The 27,507-nt window shown below is 52.5% G+C and overlaps 1 long non-coding RNA gene across 1 annotated transcript in view; it reads right to left on the bottom strand.

Annotated features, from left to right (window-relative positions):
• Positions 1 to 2,168: 2,168 nt before the first annotated feature.
• The window catches only part of LOC123614413 (uncharacterized), a 77,242-nt gene continuing 51,903 nt past the window's right edge, over positions 2,169 to 27,507 (bottom strand). The window contains exons 2-5 of the long non-coding RNA XR_006721763.2: positions 21,127 to 21,291; positions 7,520 to 7,927; positions 5,464 to 5,593; positions 2,169 to 3,297 (exon numbers count right to left, since the gene is read on the bottom strand). This is a non-coding gene — a long non-coding RNA (uncharacterized LOC123614413). The remainder of the gene's footprint in view (positions 3,298 to 5,463; positions 5,594 to 7,519; positions 7,928 to 21,126; positions 21,292 to 27,507) is intronic.

The raw sequence follows: 27,507 nt of genomic DNA, 5'->3' as shown, positions 1-27,507 counted from the left end.
TGTGTGCTGCTTGGCTGGTCCTTTCACCTCTCTGAGCCTCAGCTGCTCATCTGTAAAGAAAGACAGAAAATAATGATACTTGCTTCATCAAAGTGTGGAGAAGATAAAACAAATGCTGACATAGAAAATACTCAGACCAGGGCTTCATGAACAGTGGCCACTCCGTACACAATAGCCACTTCTCACTTTGGTTTGGCTTGGTTTCTGGGGTCCCCTTTGGAGGGTAGATGAGCTCCCAAGTCTTTGACCCCAGTGCACGCATGGAGCCGTGGGCAATGTGGCCTTGCTCATGGAGTCAAGTATCCCCAAGCCCACAGCCTGGCTCTGCCATCACTCTGTGTGATCTTAGACAAGCTTAACCTTCTCTGGTCCTGACTTTCCATCCTTCCCACGAAAAAGTTGCCATAGAGAGCTTATCTCTGGGCTCCCTGCCACCTCTGAGACCCCAGTACACTGAGATCAGTCTGAGCTCCCACCCACAGAGGCGTTGGACCCTGGGAAGATGAAGGAGGCAGGAAAATCCACCCAGAAGAGGGAGAAGGGTGTCCTATTCACTGTGGCTGGTGCTCTTTGTCATCTGTGGAGAGCTTCCTCTGTGCTGGGTCTGCGTGAGCCACTCTACCGGCATCACCTCATTCAAAACAATGCCACAAAGTAGGCACGGTTAATGTCCCCATTTTGAGGCCACGTGCCCAAGGTCATCTCATCCAGAAAGTGACATTGATTCCAGAGCCTGTGTTCTTGGGCACTTGGCCATGGGTATTGTGTGAGATCAGAACTCTCCACCAGTTTTCTTGTCTAGTTCTCATAAGCTGTGTGCCAGAAGTGTGGCCACCTTGGGTCCCATTTGACAGGTGAGCAAAATGAGATCCAGGGAGCATAAGCAAGGCCACACAGCCAGCAAGCAGGAAACCAAACTCGAATGTCATTGCCTTGACTCCTGACTCCAAACCCTTTCCACCAGTTTCCTCTGCCTCTCTTGATTAAACCAACTGATGACATTAGGGGTGGAGTGGGGTGTCCCATCAGCAACTCCACCATCATTTTTACTTCTTCCTCATCTCCTTTCTCTCCTTCCCCCACCGTCCAGCAACTGTCCCACATTGTCACTGCTCTTCTCAAGTCACCCACTTTCTTGGCAGGTGACAATAGGAAAGACGGAGTCCGCTTGCTCCCGAAATGAATTTCATCTCCGCTAGTTCAATCCTCATCTTACTTATCACCAGAATCTCCGCTCCCTCCCCTCCCCCACCCCCAGCCCACACGCTCTGCCCCACCCACATGGCTTCCTGCAGCTGCTCTCACAAAGGTCACCAGGGATCTCTTAGTGGTTACATCCAAGGGGGGCACTTCTCAGTGCTTCCCTGGCTGGACCACACTTGCTGGTGACCACTGTGGACCACCACAGATCATCATTCACCTTTGTCAACCACTGCGGAACACAGACCATCACTGACTACGAACGCCCATGCTGATGGCTGCTGACTACAGTGCGCCGCCTTGACTGCCGTCGACAAAATCACTGTCGCTATTGACCACTGCCTGCCATCCGCTTCTTGATCCTCTGTCCCACTCCCCTCTCTCCACGTCATTCTTTCTCTTTCTCAGCTCACCTCCCACCTCTTTGATGGCTTACTTGCAAACCACTTTGCTGGTTTGTCATCGCATCCTCATCGCACAGCCGCTTTCATCACTGTGCTTTTCTGCAGTGATTTGTCCCCCTTCATCTCTCTTGAGACAGTCTTATCCACACCATGGCACCAACTACCGCCTCCTATGCCGAGGCTCACCTCCAGGGCAGCGGATGGAGGGATGAGGCTGGCTCTGTCACTTACGCTTGGTCCAAGGCTTGGCCTTGGACAGGGCAAGTCATTTCTCTGATCTTCAATTTCCCCACCTGTGAAAAAGGGGGAAATGATAACTTCCTCTCCCAAAGGAGCGCTGTGATGATCAAATAAGGTCACAGATGTGGCCCTGACCAGTCAAAGCCATGACGCCCAGCAGGCACTCTGCATGTGCTCATTCATCTCTTTTCTTCTCATGAGATTTCTTTGATCTGAGAGTCCTTTACTGAACCTTCAGTCGATTCCTCTGTTGGTCCCCCAGAAAAAGGAAGGGGGTCATGTAGGTGAGGTGGTCAGGAAGGGTCTGGTAGGCTTGGGGAGATTAGCTGGTAGGGGATGGGGAGATGTGACAGTGTGGTATGTCACTCCCTTAGGGGTCAGAAGAGATCCTAATGTGACCATAATGTGCCCTTGGGACTTTCAGATCCAGATCTAATTAGCCAAGCTGCTGCTGGAACGTTCATTCCCCTGCAGAGGGCGTGGAAAACCAACCAGAGTTGCCCCCGCCTGCTCCCCATACTCCTCCACATCATCCTGAACTGCTGGGAGACAAGACAAAGGGTATTTCCGCTGAGAGAAAGATGGTCAGAGGGCAGGGGACGGTGCCAGCCCCGCCCCCAGGACTCTGCTCCAGATGAGAGATGCAGAGACCAGCATGAGGGTGGCGGGTTAATGCTCACCCCACTCCTGGCTCCCAGGGGGGCCTCAGGAGCACAGCATTCTAGCAACATCTCCATGGGGAGGAAAACACTTGGTCCTCTGGGAAAGGAAGCTTCTGCTCACATGGTACTGTGCAGGGTCTGCAGGGGGCCTGGTTTTGCCTGGGTGGGGAGGTGGGATGGGAGGGGGCTGTTCCTCCGATAGACACTCCACTCCATTCACAGTGCCAGGGCCTCAGAGCTCTGAAGGATCTATGAAAATGTTTAAGGCCTGAAAAAAGTCATGGGATTTAAATACAAACAGAAAACTGCAACATCAATGCAACAGAAAGCTGATACATGTTTAATTAAATGTCTACAAAATGTAACATTGTCAGAGCCACTTTCTGCTCCACTTGGCTCTTCCACAGTTACAATACATGGATTTAATGTGGGATCTGATCACAGTATGACCTGACGGAGGAAGGCACTCCCTAAAATAAGAAGATCTGGGGCTGAAAGGGTCTTAAAAGAACAATGGCTGGGGTGGATGGATGGGGAGGAGTAGGGGGTAGGGGAGAGCAGCCTCAGGAGACTTCACAGAGGAGGGGCGTGTATCTGGAAGGGCGAGGAGCCTTTAACCAGCAGAGAGAGGGCCTTCCTGGGCAGGGGCAGCAGCACGGCAGAGCCCGGTGTGCCTGAGGAACAGGGACGGTTCACTGCGCCTGCAGCAGGAAGTGGGGTGGGAGCAGGGAGGAGGGGGGCTGGCGCACACGTGTTCTTTCACCCCTGGAGCTTCGGCATCCTTGTACCTTCTTTCCCATCATTAAAGCCAGAAAGGAAGAACAATGGAGTTAGATGGGGGAGACAATTAGATGGAGTTAGATGTTCCAGATAAATTACACCATCTCCACCAGACCAGGCCATCTGGGAGAATGGCCTCCCCACTGCCAACCCCATGGCTATGAAGGCTTTGAGGAGGGTTCTCCAGCACTAGAGGGCAGCATGCGGACAAAGGGGGCAGGAAATACTGGGGGACAGCAGGCTTGGGAGTGATCAAAGGAATCACTCTGCAGCAGGAGAAAGGTTTATTCTCCCTGCGGAGGTGAGGATCTCATATTAGGAAGGAATCTGGTTTGGGCTGGATGGCCTCCTGCACAGAAGCTGGGTGGGCAGAGGGGTGGGAGGCTGGCTGACCTATGTTACAAGGGAAGGTGAACTAGCTTAGCTGTGAGAGTGTTGGCACAGCTCGCAGGGTACCAGTGCCTGGCACTGGGGAAGCGCTCTGCGTACAGCAGCCTGTTGATTCCTCACAGGAACCCTATCAGGTACAAACTGTTACTGTTCCCTTTTGACAAAAAGGAAACTGAGGTACAGAGAGATGAAGTTAATGCCCAAAGGCATCAGCTGGAAAGACGGAGCCAGGAGGTGACATTCGAGTTCCCTGCAACTCCAAATTCTAAAACCCTAGGCTTCAGAGATTCTTAAGATCTTGTGTTTTAATTCTAAAAATCCATAATTTAATGGTGCCATGAACCTAAGGTGCTGTATTTCTAACATTCCATGAATCTAAGAGCCTTAGAGTCTATAATTTGATGCTAAGTCTAAGGATCTAAGGCTTCATTGCTCTAAGATTCTCTGTGTCTAATATTTTATAGGTGACACAGGGGGTTATTCAAAACCAAACACCATGTGATAGGGAATTTCTTTTCCTTCTTCTCAAAGAGAGAGGTCAGTGCTATGTTTCCAAAGGTCTGAGTTGTCCCTTTCCACCCCTGGACCTGGAGGTGGGCAGGGGAAACCAAAACCTTTGTTATTTTGGGCCCATTACTCAGAGATGTCCCCAAGGGGGACAGCTGGAAGCCAATGCATGGAAAAGAAAGTGACCCAGAAAGCAGTGAGGGATCTTTAAGGGCGTTTTCTAGAAGTGAGCCATCAGGGAACACTTCCCCCTTGCAGGGCCTGGGAGGGATGGGGAGGTCCTTCCAGGGGAAGGACACAAGGTATGTCTCAGGAGGTTGGTCCTAAGGGAGGTGTTCCTCCTCAGGCCCCACCCCCGTCACTAGATCCCTATTCCTGTTCAGTTTTCCTCACAGTGTGGGCCACTGTGTGAATCATGTTCTTCCGTCTTGTGTTTATGATCCTTGCTTATCCATCCCTACTGAAACGCCAGCTCTCTGAGGGCAGATACCAAGTCTGGGCAGGGTGTGAAGTAGGTACTTGTTCTTGGAACGAGTGGATGTCTGAGCGACACCATCAGACCAAGACCGAGACAGCATCCTCGCCTCCTCATCCAATCAGCTGTTCAGTCCAGATGGTCCGTCTCCTAATGAGCTCTGGGATCCACTCCCTCCTTGTACCCCGCTTTCTACCATCCTTGTTGAGGGCACAGGCTCTGGAGACAGGATGAAGGGGTCAGTTCTGCCACTTACACCCTGAATGACCTGGGGCAAGTGACAATCTATCTATGCCTGCTTCTCTCTACAAAGTAGAAATGGCAATAATCATATCTACCTAGGGGTAGTGAAAGACAGAAATGTTTATGTCTAGAGTGTTCAGAATGTGCCGGGCAGACTGGGAGCCTTCGGTCAGTGTCAGCTGTGGCTATCAATCGAATCATTAGTACTATTATAACTTGCCTTCCTAATGCCTACTGAAAGAGGTCCCCAAAGCCCTTCCTAGTGTGGCCCCTCCCTCCAACCTAATCCCCCCCCAACCCCTATCTTTTCAATTACACAGAACGTTTTTCCTCCTGTATTTTCTGGCCTCCATGCCTTTGGACATGCTGTTTCCCTGGCCTGGAGGGCTCGTTCATCCTCTTTCCCTGGCAAACTCTTACACTATCTGGATGAATCAGCTCAGATGCCACCTCCCCTCTGAAGCCAGCTCAGAGCTCCCCTCCCCCACCCCTTCTGGAAGCCCCCTGTGTTGCCAGCACCTTCTCTGGGCTCCCACAGTAATCCACACTTTCCAGGTCATACCTCCAGTCACCCAGGACAGTTGCCATCCCTTGTGTTCCCCAGGGCAGGGACTTCCTCCGCTGTATTTCCATTTCTGTGTCCCTGGTCCCAGAACTCCACTTGGCGCAGTGTAGGTGTCCATGAGTGATTACTGAACAAACAAATAAACAAGTACACTGTGCCAGGTTCTCCTGGGTCCTGAATGACTCACCCCCACTTCCCCTGTTTGAGTTTTGGTTTCCCTATCTGTAATTTGGGTCCTGTGGGGCCCTCCCTCCCAGGAGAGCAAAGAACGCTGGCATCGAGGCTGGCAGCACTCCGGAGCAGGGCCTGTGAAGGGGAAGGAATTCTGCTATTAAGCTCATCAGTTCTGCAGTCTGGTCTTTGGAGAGAGGTGCTTGCCTGGTAATTAGGGTTGTTAGGGGAGACAGAGGCGGGGCTGTATTCATGCCAGCACCGACCCGCAGCAGCCAGACCCGAGACTGTGGGAGGCAGAGGGGAGCACTGGGACAGGGCCACGTGGGCAGGCACCTCCGCCTCATCTCCCAGAAGCAGAGACAAACCAGCGTCTTCCTCCTGGAGTAGGAGACCCCGCGGCGGTCCCAGATCTGGCCTGAAGGTGGCGCTGCAGGCTCTCTCAAGTGCACTGAGCCCAGCGCCTGGAGGTGGGGAGGGGCTGGAGAGAACCGAGCGGAGGGGTGGCAGAGGAAGGATGAATATAAAGGACTGGAAAACAGGACAGAGAGAGAGAGAAGCAGGGAGGTCAGAGGAGAGAGAAGAGAAAACACTAGGGCGGGAAGGGGGAGCTGGATGGGGAGAAGGAGGATTCTTCCCAACCTGAGGCTTGGGGGAGCCTGATCCTCCAGGAAACCGCACCACAAAGCCTGCAGAGGGGTCCCGTCCTCCCTTACCCCGTCCCCCATCCCTGCATGGCTCCCAGTGCCCTCAGGGTGAAGCACAGCCTGCACAGCCCAGCCCCATCCTCTGTGATCTGACCCCAGAGGACCCCTGCCCTCTCTACCTTCCCACCCCCACTCCGCCCTCACACCCCAGGCCCTGGCCACGCAACACTGCCTGCCACTTCCAAGATTCTTGAATGTCTGTCTCTGCCAGACCTTTGCAGGTGTGGGGCTGCTGCTGCCATTAATAATCTTCTCCCCCGTTTATCCCCCCTACTGGCTCCCCCACTTCTCCTCTGGGTCTCAGCATGGACACCACCTCCTCCTGGAGGTCCTCTCTGACCCCCTGTCCTGGGTCAGGATCCTTGCCTGGGCTCCCCCTCCCACCCCACATCTCCCTGCATCTCAGCACTGACCACTCTGGGTTGTGACTGATTCACCTGTTTCCCCAGCCAGACTGGGAGCTCCCTGAGGGCAGGGACACGGCCTCGGGCCCCTCAGCATCCCCATCGTGGCCAGTCCAGGGGCTGAACAGGCACAGGTGGGCAATAGAACCTGCCTGTGGGATGAATGAATGATCTGATGAGGGGCTGAGTGTGCGAGAAAAGGAAGAGAGGCATGGAGTAGGAGGAAGAAAACAAAGCAGGAAAGAGATGAGTTAGAAGAGAGAGAGCGCTAAGGAGGGCACCCCAGCCCCAGGCGTGAAGGATCCCTGGCCCCCCGGGTCTCAGCACTGCCTGGCGGGGATCTCCCTCCTGAGGTCAGCTGGCCGCCTGGCTCTGGACCCCTCTGAACACCTGGAAATTTCTTTACATGGTTGGAATTAGGGCTCATTGAGTCACAAGTAGCAGAATCTGCTCAGCTGCAGGGAAGGGAGAACTTCGTGTAAAGACCCTGCTCTGTGGTTTGGACGCCAACTGGAGGGAGAGCAAGGGGGCTTCAGGAAGGACGTGGGAGCCAGGCTCTGCCCCTGTCCCTTTCTGTTTCTCTCCCTGCGGGGTTTCTTGTCTCTACTCTCAGCATTACCCACAACCCAGGACTTCACACAGCCTCGGCTAAGTGACACCCATGCACATTTCAATCCCCGAAGTATGCACATGTGTATCCATGAACACCTCCCCACCCCCGCAGACACTTTTTATGAGAAGAGAGGCCAAAATCTTAAGAATTTTACTCACTGGCATCGTAGAGCAACGTGGAAGCTGGCAATACAACTCAAATCTGGCTCTAGGAGACCTGGCTGCTCTGGGTGGACGCTGGCATCATCACTGGCTTTGGTCTTTGTCTCCTGTAACAGCTCTAATTACCAGCAAAGCTCTTCTCTCCAAAGATGCAAGGAGCCGGAAATACATCTTGCTTATTTCAGGTTTCACATTAGTCACTGTCTCCTCCAGGAAGCCTTCCTTGATTGCCAAGGCCAGATTAAGTATCTCTTCTATTCAGGTCCACATTCTCCTTGCCTGAGCCATCACGGCACACAATTGGTATTTACTTACCTGTCTCTTCCTACTGGACCGTGAGTTCCATGAGGGCAGGGACTGTGAATCATAGGGGCCTTTTACAGGTGTTATATGTCTAATCAGCATCTGTTGAATGAAGGAAACAGCCTAGTGACCCCAATGTCCCCATCTACTTCTGAAACTCCTTTTTGCTCCCACACCAGCCTGGATCCCTACTCTGACCCTCTGCTTTCACTAATTTGCATCTCTCCTCTGTCTCATCCCCTCACTTGCTCCAGGGAAGTCACAAAGGGGCCAGGAAACATTGGAGTTACATACTCACAAACTCCCAGCTCAGTCATATCCTGGCAGTGTGGCTGTTAGGAAGTTCATCTTTGGCTCTCAATATTTTTTCATCTCCAAAAGAGACAGTTTGTAAACAAAGGTAGAGGGATTTAATAAACTATTTAATAAACTCCCTGGCAGAGGTAGAAGGGAGTCTGTGCAGAACAGGGCATAAGGGGGAGAGAGGGAGTTGCAATTACAGTTGCCGAGTGACAGAAGCTGTCAGCAGGTGCCTGCCACGTAGAAAATGACATCTGGACTTCATTCCTCATGGCAGTGACATAGAGAGGGCCAGAGAAGGGTGTGTCTGCAGAGGCGCATCTGAGACTGGGGAGGGGCCGGGGTTCAGAGTCCTGCTGTCTGGCCCCAGGGAAAGGAGGCTGTGAACGGAACTGAAGAAGAACCATTTCCTGTGCCGAGTAACTGATACTTTCCCAACTGGTCTTCATTAGCCCAGCCCAGCCTAGGGAGCCTGACCCTTCTCTACTGAAATGGGCGGGGCCTGAGGCCATTGCAAAGCACACGAACAGTGGGGCAGGGACTGGCCTTGACATCCTGTCCTCACCACTGATGCCGCTTGTAGTGTATGTGCTCTTGGCCAGATGTGGTGGGCAAATCTCTTCCTGCAAACCCACCCAGGCGTATTCGTTTCCTCATTTTACAGATGGGGGCCCTGAGACTCACAGCCCTGTGCTCTTTCCATCTCTCCCAGTCCCCAGATTCTGCTTCTTCCTCTATCAGTACCTAGCTGGGTCACCGGTGGGGGGGGCTCCCTGCCCTCTCTGGGGTGAAAAGAATGAGCCACAAGGTCCCTTCCAGCCCTGACATTGGTGGGTGCCATGCCACGCAAAATGTTCAGCAGGCTTTTTCACTCCATCTGTAGGCAGCCAGCAAACTTGGCAAAGCTCATCTTCCATTCCCTTTTCTTGCTATGATTTGCTGTTTGGGGTCCTTGGAGAAGCCCCTGAGTAAATATTAATAATGTGCCTTTGTGTACATTGGCTGAGAACAAGAATGAATCATTTCCTGCCTCCCTCCTGGGCTCAGAATCTTAACTAAAAATAAACTAAAAATAGGTTGGTTCTTTCAGGCAACTTTGATGGGTTTTGTGGATGGGGTGGAGGCAGCGCCAGGAAATAGCTCTCCCACTTGCTGCCTCCATGCCTGAGATCCCATCACCCCAAAGCTGCCTGGACTCCCCTCCCAGCACAAAGAACCCTGGTACCAAAAGGCCTAGGTTCATGTCTTGGCTTTGACATATCTCTTCTTTGCCCCTCTGACTCTCAGTGGGGACTGGAATCCGGGTTCCATCCCACAGGCTAGCCTGGATGCTTCTGCATGGCAAGTTCATTCCGTATTCCCTGCTGTCTGATCTGTTCTTAGTGCCGCAGTTTCTGCGTAGAAGCAGATCATGAAATGTGGAAGGAAAACATAACTCACACTCCAGGTTGCTGAGGGGACACAGAGCGAAGAAGACAGAGGGAGGTGGCAAGCCAGTCTTCAAGCCCTGGCTTGACGTTCATCCTGTGCAAAGCTGTGTGCACACCTGCTGTTTCATTTGATTTTTTTTTTAATTGAAGTTTAGTCAATTTACAATGTGGTGTTAATTTCTGGTGTAGTGATTCATTTATATATATGTATATTCCTTTTCATATTCTTTTTCATTTTAGGCCATTACTAGATGTTGAAAATAGTTCCCTGTGCTCTGCAGTGGGACCTTGCTGTTTCATTTGATCTTTATAACAAGCCTGAAAATGACAGAGAGCTGCCCCCAGTGTGCAGACAAGGAAACAGGCTTGTTGAGGGCACTGCCTCAGGACCCACTGCTGGTGAAAGGAGAGGAGGTTTGAGCCCAGGACCTATTCCAAATCTCACTCTCCATCCTCATCAGGCTGCCAGGGAAGATTCAGGTGAGGGGGATCAGGGAGTACGTCCTCAAGGAGGGAACTTTTGAGCGGTTTTGGAAGAAGAGAAGTAACAGACTGGAACGAAGATAGGAAAGTCCAGGTGTTGACCCTGGGGTGGGGAGGCCCTGCAGGTGCAGCTCATCAGTGAGAACCACAGATGCTGTATCTGCTTTAGCACCTACTGTGTGCCAGGACTTTGCTGGTACCTGAGATGGGTCATCTGATTTACTTCATAGATGGCCTGTGATGTGGGCACTACGACAGCTGGTCAGTGGTGGAGAACGCTGGACCAGGGCTATCTGAACTGAACTCCCACACCCCAGATGGAGCTTCTGCCACCAAAACCTCTCTCTCACTGTGTGTCTGTGGCCAAATCACTTAACCTCTCTGAGCTTCCATTTCTTCACCTGTGAAATTGTCACGATAATACCTCTGAAACCTGTGCCTGCCTTGGCAGCTGCTACCTTTGTTCTTGGAATCATGGTTTTCCAACTGCATCACAATCCATTTCTGTAAAACAGCCCTTTCTGCTGTGAAATTCACTCAGAGCGGCCAGGAGGGCAAGCCCAGAAGAACAGGCTAAGTGAGGGCAGCATGGTATTTCACTTGGTGTAGACCCAGCTTTCCGGTGCAGGGCAGATAGCAGGGGGGAGGGATCAGTTGGTGTGTGCCAAGCACCTATTCATCGAACCTTCATTGAAACAACTCAATGTTGTCTCTTGTAACAAAAGAGGAAACAAGTTCAGAGAAATTAAGCAACTTGTCCAGGCTCACACAGCTGGTGAGTGGTGAACAAAAGATGCAAGCTCAGGGCTTTCTGATGTCAACCTACACTCATTCCAGTTCACTGAAAAGGAAGAAGGGAGAAGGCACATTTACTGTGAGCATTCACAGAGATCTTCCTAGGGGCCAAGGGCTTTGACTTCGTAATTCTATTCTCATCTCATACACACACTGAGGAATCATTACTTCTGTCTCCATATTGTAGATGAGAAAATTGAGGCTCAGAGAAGACACTCAGTTGCCTGGGTCTCACAGGCTGGGAACGGTAGAGCCAAGACCCTGACTGCAAGGTCAGCACTCTTTCACAACATTCTGGGGAGAGAGGAAGACACTTGGAAAGGCTCTCATTGTCAGCTCAAGGTGGACACTGCTATCTGTGCTGGGAGGGATGCCCTGGTGATGGGAAGATGGTGGCTGAGAAAGAGTTAATATTGCTTGCAAGATGGCAGCCTCCTCCTGGGAATCTGGCAGCTGAGGCCGCTCCCCTGTGTTTGTGCAAGATGGCAGCCTCCTCCTGGGAATCTGGCAGCTGAGGCCGCTCCCCCGTGTTTGTGTACTCTGGTTTGTGTTCGCTGGTTTGCTGGTTTGCTGGTTTGTGTTTGCTGATGCTGGCTGAGAGCACTGTGGGGTCTTGGTTGGAAGCCCACATCTCCTGTCTCCCCACAGGAGGGTGACAGGCAGCTACGGGGACACAGAGGTGTGCTGAAGGAGGTGCAGCATGTGACAGATGGGGAGGAGGCCCCAGGATGTAAAACAAGGTCTGGGGAGGAAATGAGGGGCCCATGTTGTCAGGGGCCGGCTGCAGTGGAGGATGCTGGGAGAGTGCAGACAACTATGGGCAAGGGACCTCATATGCCAAACAGGGACAACTGGCTTGGAGACCTCTGAGTCATGAGTGTCAATGTAAATGTGACTCCTGGTGACTTCTAGAAATAGCTTGGGACAGTGGCTGGGTGACTGAGTGGCTTGATTCTGTTTCTAACTCACTGTGGAACCTCAGGGAGCTCACTCAACCTCTCTGAGCTTCAGTCTTCTTATTCAAGTAAAGGATGAGAGCCACAACCTAGGAGGGCTGGGGTGTCTGAGTTCTACAAGAACCCTCATCATCTTGTGACCCTAGAGGCTTTAGGACCATGGATCTACTGTCACTGTTTTTTAATGATTAATTGTGGTAAATATAAATAACACAGAAGTTACCGTCTTAACCTTTTCAAAGTGGCATTAAGTACATTCACGTTGTTGTGCAACCATCACAACCATCCATCCCCAGAACTCTGTTAATCTTGCAAAATTGAAACTCCATAACCATTAAACAATAACTCCCTATTCTTCCCCCACTGCACAAGCCCTGGCAGCCAGAGGTACCACACACAAGCAGGATCGTACAGTATTGGCCCTTTTGTGACTAGCTTATTTCACTTAGCATAGTATCTTCAAGGTTCACTCATACTGCAGCACATTGAATAATATTCCATTGGGTGTATGTGTAGACAACATCTTGCTTATCTATTCATCCATCAGTGGGCACTTGGGTTGCTTCTACCTTTTGGCTGTTGTGAAGAATGCTGCTATGGATGCGGGGGTGTGACTATCTCTTCAAGACCTTGCTTTCAATTATTTTGGGTATATACCTAGAAGTGGAATTGCTGGGTCTTATGTTAATTTAATTTTTAATTATTTTGAGGAACCATCTTCCTGTTTTCCACAGCAACTATACCGTTTTGCATTCCCAGTGCGTAAGAGTTCCAGTTTCTCCACATCCTCACCAACACTTGTTATTTTCTTTCTTTTTTCATTCTTTTTTTTTCTTGATAGTAGCCATCCTAATAGGCTTCTCACTGTGGTTTTGATTTGCATTGCCCTGATGATTAGTTACGTGCGGCATCTTTTCAAATTCTTCTTGGCCATTTGTATATCTTCTTTGGAGAAATGTCTATTCAAATTCTTTGCCCACTTTAAAATCTGTTGTTGTTGTTGTTGAGTTGTGGGAGTTCTTTATATATTCTGGATTAACCCCTTATTGGATATGTAACTTGCAAATATTTCTTCCCATTCCATGGACCACCTTTTCACTAGGTTAATTGTGTCTTTGATGCACAGAGGTTTGAAACTTGGATGTACAATATTGCCATGTTTTGAGGCTGCTCAGAGGAGCAAAGTGACAATAATCAAGTTCCAGTGAATTCTGCTCAACACAGAACCCCACACCCAATTTCTCATCTGTCCCTCCATTAATGGTTCTCTTGTAGGGAAAGGACTAGATTTCATGAGACAAACCCCCCAAACCAGCCTTGTTTGTGTACCATCAATGAGCTACACATGAGACGGTGCTGGCTGTGGCTTCAGACTGACCTGGAATGAATGTGAGAAAGTCACGCTCCACTTCTGAACCTCAGGTTGCTCATCTGAAACATGGTAATAACCCTCACCTTGTGGGGTCTGATGTATGTGTGAAAACTCAGAATCTGGCCCCCATGGGCTTGCAATTTGTGTTTGCAGCCTTCTATGGGACAGAAGCTTTGGGAGCAGCTGTAAGAAACTGGCCACTACCATGACATCATCTTCAATAGGGCTTTCTTGCCACACTCCCACCTCCCTCGATGGCCTGAGACAGCCTAAGGCTTATGCAGACCACCCATGTGGTTTCTCCCTTCAGGGTCAAGGAGACTGACATTCATGCTCTCCTCAGCCTCTCTGGAACTTCCATCTCCATGTCCCCCAAATTTTAGTCTCTGGGATTTAAGCAACAAATCTGTGTTCCCCTTTTTCACATTTCATGAGTTGAATCCCCCACAGTTTTCAGCTAAGAACGTTCACTGAATAAACATATGACACAGTGATGGAGATGAAGATTTATGCATCAAGTCCAGGGAAGGGATAGGAGGGTGGACCATGAGAGCATCTCTGGCCAAAACAGAGGAGGGAGCCAGGGAGGGCCTGGTCACAGGATCTGCCTCCATCATCATCATCACCACCACCACCGTCATCATCACCTCCATCACCACCACCACCACCATCATCACCTCCATCACCACCACCATCATCACCTCCATCACCACCACCATCATCACCTTGACCACCACCACCATCATCACCTCCACCACCACCATCATCACCTCCATCACCACCACCATCATCACCTCCATCACCACCACCATCATCACCTCCACCACCACCATCATCACCTCCATCACCACCACCATCATCACCTCCATCACCATCACCACCATCACTATGACTTAACTCAGTGGTTTGTGCTCAGCACAGCACTTTACATGGATTATTTCATTTAATCCTCATGGCAACTCTGTGAGATGGGTTGTCAACAGCTGTTGTTCCCCTTTTAAATATGAGGAATCTGAGCCTTAGGACAAGCCACTTGCCCAGTGTCATATGGAGAGTGAATGGGGGAATTGGGCTTCAAGCTCACCCTCTTAGCCTCTACACTCTTTGTTTCCTTCATGGTGATAAAATTCTTCTCTGTGTCTAATTGCTCACTCTGTAGCCACAGCCACAGTCCAGTTTCTCTTTCTGACTTCAGAGGAGTCCACAGGCAGGATCCAGCCAGGGATTTTAGGGCCCCCCTTAGTGGTACTCCCCCTTCATCTCTTCTCCTCTCACACTCTCTCCCGGGAGACTCTTTCGCTCCTGAGATTTCAATTATCACCTCCCTGTTGATAATTCTCCAACCCCCTCACAGCCCAAGGGACTCTGCCTGCTGTCAGGCCCTTTACAATGGTCACGTGGATGCCTGCTCTGAGCTCCAGCATTTTGCTTGTTCGTCAGTCATGCCCCCAGCATCTCGGCAAGGTGGGCTTGACTCCCCACTTACAGATGGGAGACTGGGGTCCAGAGAGGGTGACTAGAGCCAGGGTCAGGGCCGCGCCTGTCAAGGCATAGAGACTGCACTGTCCTTGTACCCACCAACATCCTTCTTGCTGCCTCTGGGCTCTGTCGCCATGTAGATCACTGGTGTCACCGAGCACTGGCTCTGGGCACCCCTGGAAGTGTGCTATGTGGGCTGACCCCTCCAGTCTTCCCTGCACCCCTTGGGTTGGGCCATGAGGATCTAGAGATGAGGTGTCACCCGCACTGACCCCTGGGTGCCTCCTTGGCCGCCTCACTGTGATGCACGCGCTCCTAACCCTGAGCTTCAGTAACGCACCTGCTGAGTCCCCTGCCTGGGGTACCTCCACTCACCCCATGTCGTCTACACTGGGAAAAGTATATTCTTGGTTCAAGGGCCAAATCCAGGGCCACCTGCTCTAGGAAATCTTCCCTGCTTTCTCCTCCAGGAATACCCATCTGGGGCAGAATCCCTCCGTGAAAGCATTTATCCCCCGCATCCTTAGGGTATGTCTGTGTGTCTTTCTCCCCCTTCAGATCATGGTCCCCACAGTGTGACCCACGCAAAGGTATCAATCAGCCATGATGAAGGACTTGGTTATTTAATAGAAACTTCACTGCCCTGGGGGCCCAGGGTGTGTCAGGGATCTATGGAAAGTGGGGAGCCTAAATCCCGAGCTGCCTCCAGGCTGAGTTGATGGCAGGGGTTGTGGGGTTGTAGTGATATTATATCTCTTTCAAGAAGGGTTTGCAGTTCTATTAATTCTGCAGTGATGCTGTGATAACCATGTGAGAAGAGATGCAGGGAGATCATGGTGCCAGAACATGGTGCCAGGTGGGAGGAGGGGTGGATGTGGCTGCACAGGTAACCAGGCTGGACCATGGAGCAGCTAGATGTCCGGCAGCAGCAGCTCTGGCAGGTGCCCTGGGAGCCTTTAGCCACCCTTGGCCTGTTAGACCAGTGCCTGGCACATAGTAAGTGCTCAATAAATACTTTCTGGATAAGCAAATAAACGTTCTTCCCAAAGTCACCCCAAATATAAATCATCATCATCATCGTCGTCATCACTGGAGTGGATATTCGCTGTCTTCTAATTCTTTACATGAAGAATAAATAAAACCTCTTTAGAAAACTTTACTGCTTTCACTGATCTCTGAAATGCAAGAGAAGTTCTCACTTCCCTGCCATCAGCTGCTGGCCCACACCTCTCTCACAGGGACATTCTGGAGCTGTCCTTGCTGCTCCAGGCTGTATTTGGTAGGTGATGGTGACAGGAGCCATCAGGAAAACCATTAAGCCAGGAGCGACATAATGTCATCTGCAAATCAGAAAACACCACTCAAGACAGCCTGGAGTTTGGAGGCTGAAACAGATGACCTGTCCCGAGGCTGTTGGAACAGCTCAGAGAGATGGAGGGTCCTGTGCTTTGGCAGGGGCAGTGGTCCCAGGGAGGGGGGCTGCAGAGAGGGAGGAGCTGGGCTCGGATGGGAGGAAGAACAGCTGGACATCTCCTGACACGCAGAAGAAACACTCAGAGGCTCCCCACGTGCCAGGCACTGGGCCGCACATTGCTTTCCAAAGAGCCCTGGGAGGCAGGCACTCCCACAGGCCCAGTTCACAGATGGGGAAACTGAGGCTCAGGGAGATGACAAACACAGTCAAGTTCATACAATGAGTGGGCAGCCAAGTCAAGCCGGGCTAGTTCTGGACCTGGGCACGCAAGCCTGTTGACCTACCCGTCTATGTCCAGGAAACCTGAGAATGAGTGGGCACCTCCGTGCCCTCCACACTGGCCGCAGAGGGCTCCGATCAGACAGCGGCGGGGGCCGTGGGGGCACCTGCCACACGGGAACAGTGAGCGGGACCAGCAGGGGCCCCGCAGAGTCCTGAGGACCCAGACCCCAGCCCTGACTTGACGTCTGCAGAGACCTTTGTGCTGTTTCCCCTTTGGGGTCCTGACCGCAGCCCAGGTCACAGGGGTGGGGACAAGGCTCAGCGAGGTGATGCCAATGATGGCCCGGAGGCAGTGCAGCGGGACAGTCAAGCAGGACAAAGCTGGTGGCAGGGAGGTGCCTTGGAGTCTGTCTCCTGCACTGGGATTCAGCTCCACCAGGAGCCGCATCTCCAGGGCAAAAACTGTATCTCCAGGTGCCCCAGCCCTGCTCACTGGGTGGACAGCAGACACATGGCCCGAGGAAGTCCTGGGCTCAACTGGACCCACGGCTGTGGGTGAGTGCAGCACTCAGGATGGATGAGGTCACCGTGACTGGGTGGAGCACCAGGCACCTGGCAGGCACAGGGTCTCAGCGGTGCGAGGACCCGGCTGCCCAGCTCAGCTGCCGCTTAGCCGGGCGGATCCTTCTGGGCCCTTCTGGCCCCCTCAGAGGCAGGTGGGTTTTCCCAATTTTTGGCTCTTCGATCATCCCTTCACTATGCAAAGGAGGTGGGGCTTTCTGTCCCGAAGGAGGCAGAGGGAAGACGTGGGCAGCTGGAGACTGGAGATGGCAGCAAAGTGAAAACAGTGCTTGGGTCTGTAACAGAGACAGGAGGAAGCAGCAACGTTTTCTTGTATGTATTTGTTGAGTGGGACTCAGATGGATTTCTAAGTCTTTGCCGAGACCGCTGGTGTCAGGAGGGATGTGGTGGAGTGAGCGCAGGGCTTTGTGGATGTGACTGCCTGGCTGTGGGAAGGGTGGGGGATGTACCCCAGTGCGCGATCCACCCAGCCAGCTCCACTCAGCTTCGGCAGCTGGGCGCACACAGCCTGGGCCTCGTGCTGGGAGCAGACATTTACTGAGTGTCTGCTGTGTGCCAGGTCCTGCGGATGCAGCAGAGAACCAGGAGGCCAGGCCCTGCCCTCACAGAGCGCACGTGCCTGGACATTCTCTGCTCCCCTCCCACTGGCCACCCCCACCAAGCGAGCCTCACTCTGACCCCCTCCCTCTCATCCTGCCTCCACTGGAAGTGATATCAGGGGTAGTGCTGTGTCCTGGAAAGGGCACGGGGTCAAGAGAGCTGAGTTCCGGTCCTGGTTCTGTTGTCAGCGTGCTGTGTGACCCTAGGCAAGTCACTTAACCACTCTGGACTTGAGTTCCCTCATCAGTGAATTGAGAGACCCCTGCCTGTCCCTGATCCTGTGTTCCTCAAGCCTCCATTGCTAGTTGACGTCACTCCTCCGTTAGTTGGGAGATGGACAACACACAACCCGTGATCTTCCTCTCACCCTAACTTAGAAGCATCTGTTGTAACAGAGGAGGTTAACTCTTAGGTCATTCTGGCATTTGGCAGAACAAGAATCCCTCCTGTTCTCTGCCTGCAACTGGGAATGTCAGCTTCATGGCTGCCAGATGGCTGCAGGCTGGGGACAAAGGCGCCCCTGCAGACAGACCGAGGGCCCCACTCATCTGAGTGTTACTGACCCTCGGCACGTGCGGTGTTTGACCCTGGATTGGGAATCAAGGGCAGAGGCCCTGGATGGGGGCACTTAGATGCAGACCATCCTGGAGAGGTCAGGAGTGGACCAAGCCCTGGTTGGAACTGGCTCCCAGCCCTGCCACCCTGTAGCCACCTTCTAACAAGCCCACGTCACCCAGAATATTGGAGGTGGCGCAGTCTGCTGCCTCTGAGGACTCCCAGAGGGCATCCAGTGAGAGCTCACTTTGGACATCCCAGGAGGGAACCTCAAGGGTCTTGAAGTCCATCAAAGTGCCTTGACCTCCTCCTGGTTACTTTGCACTGTGAGAAGCAGAGAAAACAGTGCCTCTTCACCGGTAAATGTCAATATCACCGTGAGGTGTCTGATTTGGAACATGAAGAAGGCAGGCAAGGAGCTAGAAGCCCAAACCCTGAGAATGAGACTCCTGTCCTCATTTCCAAGCCCCCGTGGTGTCCTTTCTGACCCAGGAATGTGGATGTCGAGTGAGGAGCTGTGAAGGAGTAGATCTGCAGGGATGGGGACCAGGAGGGGCTGGTTCCAGCTTCTCTGCCTTCTCCTCCAGCCGTTGGACAGATGCTAAATGTGCACCTGTCATGCACCAGGCACCGAGCTGGGTGCTGGGGATACAGCTGTGAATGAAATAGACCCTGTTCCTGCAGTTGGAGAAATGATAGTCCATGAAGGTCATGATCCAAAAACAACACAAGAGCATGGGGAATTGAAGTTGAGACCCAGGTTAGGGGGTCATGGCATTATGGGGATGGATAATTAGGGATAGAGGGTCAGGCGTCACTCCTGGTTTTCTGCCTGCATCTTTCTCTTCCATTACCATCACCACCACCATCACCACCACCACCACCATTATCGCCGGTATTGTTCTCATCATCATCATCACTATCTTTACCATCATCATTATCATCAGCACCATCATCCTCATCACCAACATGATCACCACTGTCATTATCATCACCAACATCACCTTCAGTAGCATCACTGCCATCCTCATCACCATTGCTGACATCATCACCATTGTTGACATCCTCATCATCATCACACCCTTCACCAACCTGTTTATTACCACCACCATCACCACCAGCACCACCACCATCCCCCTCCTCCTCATCAGCACCATCATCATCGCATCGTTGTCATTGTCGTCACCATCACTGTCAACATCAGAGCTCCAGCAATGAGCCCCTGTTGCACTGGGTGTTGTGCCACGAGGTACTTTGTGATAAGACCCCGTGACCCGCCCTCCCCCGCACCCCCAGAGGCAGGTACTATTATTCTCCCCTTGCAGAAGAGGAAACCCAGCTTAGGGAGGTGAGGACTTGCCCAGGGTCCGTAGTAAGAGATGGTGGACCCAGAGGTGGGCCCAGGCCTCCACCTTCAACACGGTGCTCTCTCTCCTCCAGGAAGGGCTACCCTAGGACCTCCCTCTGGGGGTCTGCAGAGGTTGACCCCCCCAACAGCCTCACCTCAGAGGGAGTGCTGGGGACGGGGACTCAGACTGTGGGTTCAGCCTAATGCACCCTGCCTGGTGGAGCCCGAGACACGATCCTCAGGGGCTGAGGGAGGGTGAGCGAGGCCCTGGGCACTGGGAGCACAGTTCAGTCTCTGCTTCCAACAGGATCTGGCCTCTGGCTTCACTTCCTGTTTCCTTTTCTGTCACCCCCGACCTGGTCTGACCTCTGCTGAGGCTCCCACCCCCACCTCCCCTCGACCTCCCCCTTGGACATTCCCCTGCAGTCACCCCCAGGGCCTTCTCCTCCAGTCACCCCAGATGACACTCCCACCCCAGACCCAGACCCAGACCCAGGACTTCACCAGGGGCTTCCCGGAAGCCCAGCTCACCCCGCCCCTCAGTGGGAGCTTGGATGACAGCCCCCGCCTTGGGCTCTCCCAGCCCAGCACAGGTGGCCAGAGTGATGGGTGGGCCCCTTCTCTCGCCCCGTCAGGGGCAACGGCCCCATTAATAAAGGTCCTTGTTTGTGGCTGTAGAATTCTATACTCTCTTGCTTCTCCCCCGAATGGCTTCTACTACTCTAAGGAGATAAAAATGGACATGGCTGAGACAGGGCAGAGAAAATCAATAAGTAATGAAAGTGAACATGAGAGCAATCGTGCTGTCTCAATCACAGGAGTCAAGGAGGTGTCTGAGCGCTGGGGTGGGCCAATGACCCACCTAAGGGCCTGCGGGCCTGGGGGAGATGTAGCCTTGGGGGTGTGTCAGGGGAGTGGGGATGTGTGTGCATGGGGGTGGGGGTGGGGATGTGTATCGATGGGGGTGGGGGTGGGGGTGGAGTAGGGATGTGGTGGGGTGGGCAGTGGGTCCAGGCTCTCCTCAGAGGCCCCTCACAAGCCAAGGCACTGATGGAAGGAGCTGGATCAGAAGCCCCTGTGTCCTCCAGCACTGCTCTCCATGTGTTCATTCATCTGCTCAGCAGGCATTTATTGAGTACCTACTAGATGCCAGGCCAGCAGAGCACAGTGGTTAAGAGTGTGAGCTCTGGGATCTGACTGCCTGGGTTCACATCCCATCTCTGCCATTTGCTAGCTGTGTGTCCAAGGGCAAGTGACTCATCTTCTCTGTGTCTCAGTTTTCTTGTTTGCCAAAAAAGGGGTGCTAATACTAGTACTTATAGGAATGTGATAAAAATTGAGGGAGACAATTCATGCAGACTGCTTAGATTGATGTCTGCACCTGGTGAGCTCTTGATACATTTAACAGTTTTTCCTACTGTACCAGGCCCTGCACTGAGCAAGACAATGTTGATCCCTCTTCTCATGGAGCATACCTATGAGGCAGGGACTGTCAATTCCATTTTACCAGATGAATAAATTGCATTCTGGGAAACTTACAAAGGTTGGATAAGTTAACTGTCTCAACCTAGATCACCTAGCTAGTCAGTGTCAGAAAAAGGACTTGAGTCCAGGTCTGTCTGTATCAGTTATAACTGTGTTTAACTGCAAGTAACAGAGACTTTCTCTAATAGTGGCCTAAAAAAGGCAGGATTGTTTTTCTCACCTGAAAAGAGGTCCAGATGTGGGTGACAGCTAGCCCTGGTTCACGATGCCACACAGGATTCAGTTTCTTCTGCTCTGCCTTCTTTGATACTTGTGGCTTCTTGTCCTTGGGTTGGTAGCCTCATGGTCATGAAATGGCTGCTACAGCCCCAGTCAGACATCATGTCTGGATAGTAGGCAGAAAGAAGGGTTTGGGCAAAAAGTAAGAGAGTTGTAGCAACTGAGTCTGTCCCTTTTATTTAGAAAAAGAAATCTTTCCTAGAAGCCTCATCTAAGAGGGATTTGCTTCTCTTTCAGTGAGTGGAACATAGCAGGTCTTAGACTAATCTCTGGCCAAGGAGATGAGATCACCATTGCTGGTTAAGGCCAATCAAAAGCGCTCCTGGGCAGTGAGTCAGGAACACCCTCTCTGGTTACAGGGGCTCCCTGTCACTGCTGGCCACAGCCTGGACAGTTGAGGGTACTGGCATGTGATGAATGGGTTCAGAAACACAGTCTGGCTACCATGACACACTGCCCGCTCTACTCTGCCAGCTGGAAGTTCTCTACCCCTTAGTCAACATACACAGAAGCCCCTGACTGGGCCAGGCCTAAAACCAGGCCCTGGGGCTACAGAGGTGAGTGAGATGTGCCTCTGCCCTCAGGTTGCTCCCAGTCAGATGGAGGAGGCAGATGGCGAAGTGGGCAGTTCCATTCTGGAGGGTCTATTCTACCATGAGAATGGGCATGTGGGGCTGTGGGAGCTTAGAGCAGGCAGGGCCAGGCCTCCTTGAGAGGGAACATCACTACAGAGACCTGGCGGCCCAGGGAAGGTGGTCAGTGGAGAGGGGGCTCCCAGCGCAGAGGGACCAGCTCCTGCAAAGGCCCAGGAGAGAGTACGTGCTATGTTAGCAGGATGCCAAGAAGGTCTGTGTGGTTGAGGCAGGTCGTGCTGGTTGGGAGGTGACCAAGGGTTGAGAATATGGAGGAGGCTGTGGGGCTGGATCCTAAGGGACCGCAGGAGCCACATGAAGAGATTTGGCCTTGACCCTGAGTGCAGTGGGATCCCTGGGGGACAGGAAGCCCTGGGGAGGTTCAGTAGAATGTGTATTTTACAAAGATCATAATGCTGTTGTCTGCAGGGTGGGCTAGGCATTGTGGGTGGGGAGGTGGGGGGAAGGAGAGAAAGTGAAAGTCAGCTTGAAGCAAACAGATTAGTGGTGGTTTTGTGCTAATACTTTATTAATCAAGTGTCCTAAATACACTGAAACTTGGGCGTTTGGTATAGGTTTATAGGGACAATTTAGATTTATATGACCAGTAATTACATGTTAAGTATAGAAAATGCCAATTGGTTCTTGTTAGACAATGTTCTTGGAGCATTAAAAGGAACCTCTGTAAACTTTAACTCCCCTGGCGTGGAGGTTAAGGACTGACAGGGAACGTGGGGGTGGTAGTCCTCGTCTCCCATGCGGGGTCTTCTCTTCGGGACAGTGCTGTTGCCCCCATGGTTATTTAATCAGACGCAGACATGGCTCCAGGAGGAGGTGCACTGAGTGATGGAGATGCCGCGGGTGTGTCCAGAGCAGTGTTGGGTGGCGGACTCTGTGGAAGCTCCCAGGATGGGAGTCTGGAGCCCTGGGTGGGTTCTCGTCCGAGGCCTGGAGCTGCCTGGCCTGTGACCTGGGGGCACTCGCCTCGCCCCGTGCACTTCAGCCTCCAGCGCTCAGAACCAGGAGGTGCAGGGCTGCTGGTCTGGACTCCCTGCCGATTCTGACTATTGGTGGGTCTGGTCCCGCACGTGCGTGGGGATGACTGCTCGGTTCCCATTGGCTAATGGACGCTGTGGCCCTGACTTCCCAATCTGTCTTGCTCTGTCACATGTGGGTAATAATTCAGCTTCCCTCACGGGCTTGTTCTGAAGGTGATACTGAACCATTTACTCAGTTCATTCATGCTGTCTTGCTTTGGATCATTCCTCTCCCTCAGAATGCCCAAACACTTCTCCCATCAAGAGAACACCTATCCATCCTTCAAAACCCAATGCAGCTATCCTCTCCTCTAATGACGTCTATTGTGGCATCCGTTCTTATCTTTGATGTAACAGAACCTTGATTTTCCCTGGGGAGACCTCTGTCTCCCATACTTAGTCCATGTGGTCCCGAAGGAGCTACTCAACACCCCAGGCTCTTCTAAGAACTTTATACAAATCAACACATTGTGAAAAGTGATGGTAAATATCAATATTTATTAACGTGGAAAGAAGTTCTGAGAACTCTCATTTGGAGACACTGCAGTGATGGATATTTATGCAAAGAGGGCTGATGTGTCAGTCAGAGCCCTGGCAGGAAACTGAATTCACCCTGGATGGTTCAAATAAAGAGGTGTTAATGCAGGCACTGCTGGTGGAGGTGACAGTGGGGTTAAGGGAGGTGAGGCACCCCGAGAGCTGCAGCACCGGGAGGCTATTAGCACGTGCAGGATGGCAAGGGGAGGGTGCAATGTTCCTGGAGCCCCATGAGAGTTGGAGCCATGGAGGGGGATGCCCATCACAGCAGGTCTCGGGGAGGGCACAGCCACTCAGCGGCTCTGGGTGGAGGCAGAGATGGAGCCTCCTTCAGGACAGGAAGCCCCACCTCCTGAGAAGAGCAGCCCAGTTCACTTCATGGCAGCTCAGAAGCCCCCAGCAGCTGGCCAGCCTCAGGGTCCCCGTGTCCCCTCCGTGGATGCGCCCAGGCCATTCTGTCACGCTTTTGGGGGTGAATGTACCACATTGGGGTCCCAGTGCCTCCTGTTGCTAAGGAGTGTGCCCGGGCCCCGCAGCTAATCTCACTGACCCTCCAGCTCCCGTTTGCCAAACGAGTTCAGGACATTCACCTCCCAGGTGCCCTGAGAACAAACAAGAAGATGCCACTGCCTATATCACAGAACCATCATTTCTTGTGCTGATAATCCTGGTACGTTTCTCTGAATCCTCCAAACAAGGAAGGGGCTGTCACTGTCCCCTCTGCTGACGAGGACACAGAGGCTCTGCCCGGTGAGGGCCCACGAGCGGCCCGGCCACGGCACTGCACAGCCTCCCGTGGCCCTGCCTGTGCACCCCTCTCCCTGCAGCCACGTCCTCCTGCAAAGATGAAATGCCCGTCGTTAAGGGACCTTGTTTTCAGCAGAGCAAATGCAGAGCATTTGGAAAAGCAGTGAACCAGGCAAGGCTCGGCCACATGCAGCTTTATTGACGGCCCTTGCTTACATACCCAGGCCAGGCAGTCTGGTTACATGTGTTGAAATTTTGCTCGATGTTGTTTGATGGTCCCTCTGCTAGGGGACAGATTGTCCTGACATATTGTTGGTGGGGGAGAGGAAGGAGAGAGAGAGAGAGAGAGCAAGAGAGAGGGGGGATATGTACCGACTTACTTGTCAGGACATTATGACTACTGAAATGAGCTGCTTTTTGTGGTTCTAGAATGTCCAAGGGATTTTTGAAAAACAAGATCCCTCCAGCAGAGACGTTTGGGTATGTGCAGGTGTGAGGCCTGCAGAGCTCGGGGTTCCTGCAGGGCGTGTGGGCAGGGGCTCCCTGCAGGGGCGGCAGGAATTATGGAGTCCAGGTGCAGAACAGCTGTGGGTGAGCAGAGGAGAAACACCTGCTCCTGCGAACCCGCTGCCCACACAGCAGAGTGGTCGTGAAGCCCCTGGGGGCCAGGTCTACACTGACAAGTGACCAGAGTAAATCAGCCCAGTGCAGAGGCGGAAGTGGTCTGAAGTCAGAAGGGTGGCTGTGCTCTCTTCTCCCATCGGGGGGCTCCAGGCTGGTGTTCTAAAGGTGTGGGGGACAAATCCTGTTGGCCAACCACAGGGTGGCCCCTACCTGCCTGTAGGTGTGGAGGATAAGGGTTTTGGGCATCTCTCTGCCCATCTTCTGCCCTCAGAGACAATCTCTGTGTCGTCTGGCAACCCCTCAACTCTCCCTTTATGCATCCACCCAGTAGATATTTGCTGTCTGTCAGCCTGTGCTGTCTAAGAGGACGATGTGAATTGGCAGGTTCTGGGTCTTAAGGGGCTCACAGACTAACGCAGGAGACAGAGAAACACAAGTACAGAGAAGCGTGGTTAAGAGTCATCACAAGAGCGCCAGTGTTCATTGAGCACTTACTATGTGCCTGGCCCTGGGCTTTGTCGTTTATGTGCAGGACAATCCTGCCCCAGGACAGCTGTGTCTGCACTGGGCTGGCGTCCTCCTTCCCACTCCTGCCCCACCAAACCAGCCAGGGACGGATGGAACCGGCTGCTTTTCCCACATATGTGCTAAGCATGGAGCAGCTGCTGAAAAACTACATGCCAGGGCACAGGTGCCAACCTCAGCTGTCACCAGCATCACCCGTCCCTCCTCTGACCTTCTGTGGCTTGCTCCCTCTCCCTCCTTCTCCAGGATGATTCCAGGGCCTTGCTCTTCTCAAGATCGCCTTCCAAACCCAGCCCTGTCACTGGTTGTAGGTCCCTGAGGCCCCTTCAGTACTGGAGACAGAGAGGCCATGGGGCACTCCCTCCCCTCTCCTCACCTGGCTATCCTCACCCAGATCTGGGCCCTCGCCTGGGGGAAGACCAGACCCTATACCTTCCACGGGATGCCCCCTCTGTCCACCGCCTCAGAAGCTCTTGGCCACCTCTGCTCTTCCCATTTCTTCAGCTTCCTCACCCCCACCTCTTAAATTCCACGTGTACAAGCTGCTCAAACCTTTCTCATCCTTGGCCGGAAAGGAAACCCTTCTCACATCCGCCAGCTCCTGGCGTGGCTGCCTTCTTGCCTTCTCAGCATCTATTATCTAAAGGAATTGCCTTGGGTCTCTGTTTCCATTTTTGTCTTCTCCGTTCCAACCACCTAGGTAAGCCATTCCCCAGGTCCACTTCAGCAGGCTGCTGTCTCCTGATTTGTCCAGGCCTAGCTCCTTCTGAAAACACTGCAGCAGACGCTGCTGCCAACTCACCCAGCTCCGCTTGGCCCAGCCCGGCTTGTCCGGCAGCAAAGTCAGCTCCCAGCACGCCAACGGTCCACTGCTCCCTTCTTCTCGGCCTGTGCACTTTCTGCAGTGGCGTGGAAGCTTGCTCATCAGTGAGCAGGCACAGTGTCCCCATGCAGGGGACTTAACACATTCCAGGAGAGGCCCTCACACTACAGGGGATGAGGGTCAGTAGATTAGGTACCAACAGGACAGTCCTGTGCTGTCTCCACGTGGCTCCCCAGAAGTCGCCAGTGGGACTGAGCCCCAGTGGCCTACAGAGGTTCCCACTCATGGATGCTCTCTTTGTTGGCTTCACCCCCCCTTCCCTGCATCATTCTTTGCATTCTCTCACTGTGCTCCCCGGGATTACCCCCAAGTAAACAACCAGAACCCATGTCCTTTTCTCAGGACGTATCTTGGGGGCACCTACTCTAAGATAGACAGCACCCGCAGCTGACCTCCGAGGACTTTGGTGCTTTCTCCTCTTGCTCTCTGATTTCCAGTAGGCATTTCCGTGTCCTGTGCAAGACTGTAAGCATCTCAGTAAAGGCAGGTTCTTATCATATCTGTATTCCTACCTCCAAGCGCAGGGCCCTGGGAAATCGATGGTTATTAAATGTTTGTTGAGAGAGTGAGGAAGAGAATGATTGAGTGAATAAATGAGAAATGAGCCTCAAAGCTGTCTAAGTGCCCTGGCCAGACCCTGAAGGCAGGTTACACCAATGCATTGATCCTCTCGAAGCTGGCCATCACCAACAGCAGAAGGTCTACTGTCCCAGGCCCTGCCCAGCTCAGAGCCCTCTTCCTCAGATCCATTTCACCCACCCTCCATTCTTCCCTCCACAATGTAATCTGCTTGGGACAGCCTGAGGCACCCTCCTGCCAGGAAAATGGAATGTTGAGCCTCCCAGTGGGAGGTTCCAACTCCAGTTAAGTAAAAGTTAGAGGAACTCGGTGAGGTGCTATTTTAATCGGACATAAGTCAATGCCACCTCCCAGCCAATATCACTTTAGAAGGATGGATTGTCCCAGCTGGACTTCAGGGCTCATCCAGAAGAGCCATTTATTTGCAGCCAATGAGAATAGCATTGAGGAACGATCATTTTAACAAATCAGTTTATTTGGCCGAAATGGATCCATGGAGGTTTCTAGGAGGAGCAATTAAAATTGCTGTTGTGGAATTGAAGTGACTGTCTCCAAGCCAAGGTTTTCTGAAATGCTTTTATTTAGCCTTTTATTCACTGGGGTGGTGGGGGAAGGGAGGAGGGACACTCTGAGCATATCCGGAATGCCTGGGGTGTTCAAATGTAGCATGCTTGTCCCACAAATAATGATTTTACAATGAGAAACATAGCTTGCAGAAGGGATGGGGTGACTTAAGTTCACACTTCACATTGGTGGCA

Source organism: Camelus bactrianus, chromosome 13 (assembly GCF_048773025.1).
Source record: "Camelus bactrianus isolate YW-2024 breed Bactrian camel chromosome 13, ASM4877302v1, whole genome shotgun sequence".
NCBI lineage: Eukaryota > Metazoa > Chordata > Mammalia > Artiodactyla > Camelidae > Camelus > Camelus bactrianus.
This window is presented reverse-complemented; position numbering and strand designations above follow the sequence as displayed.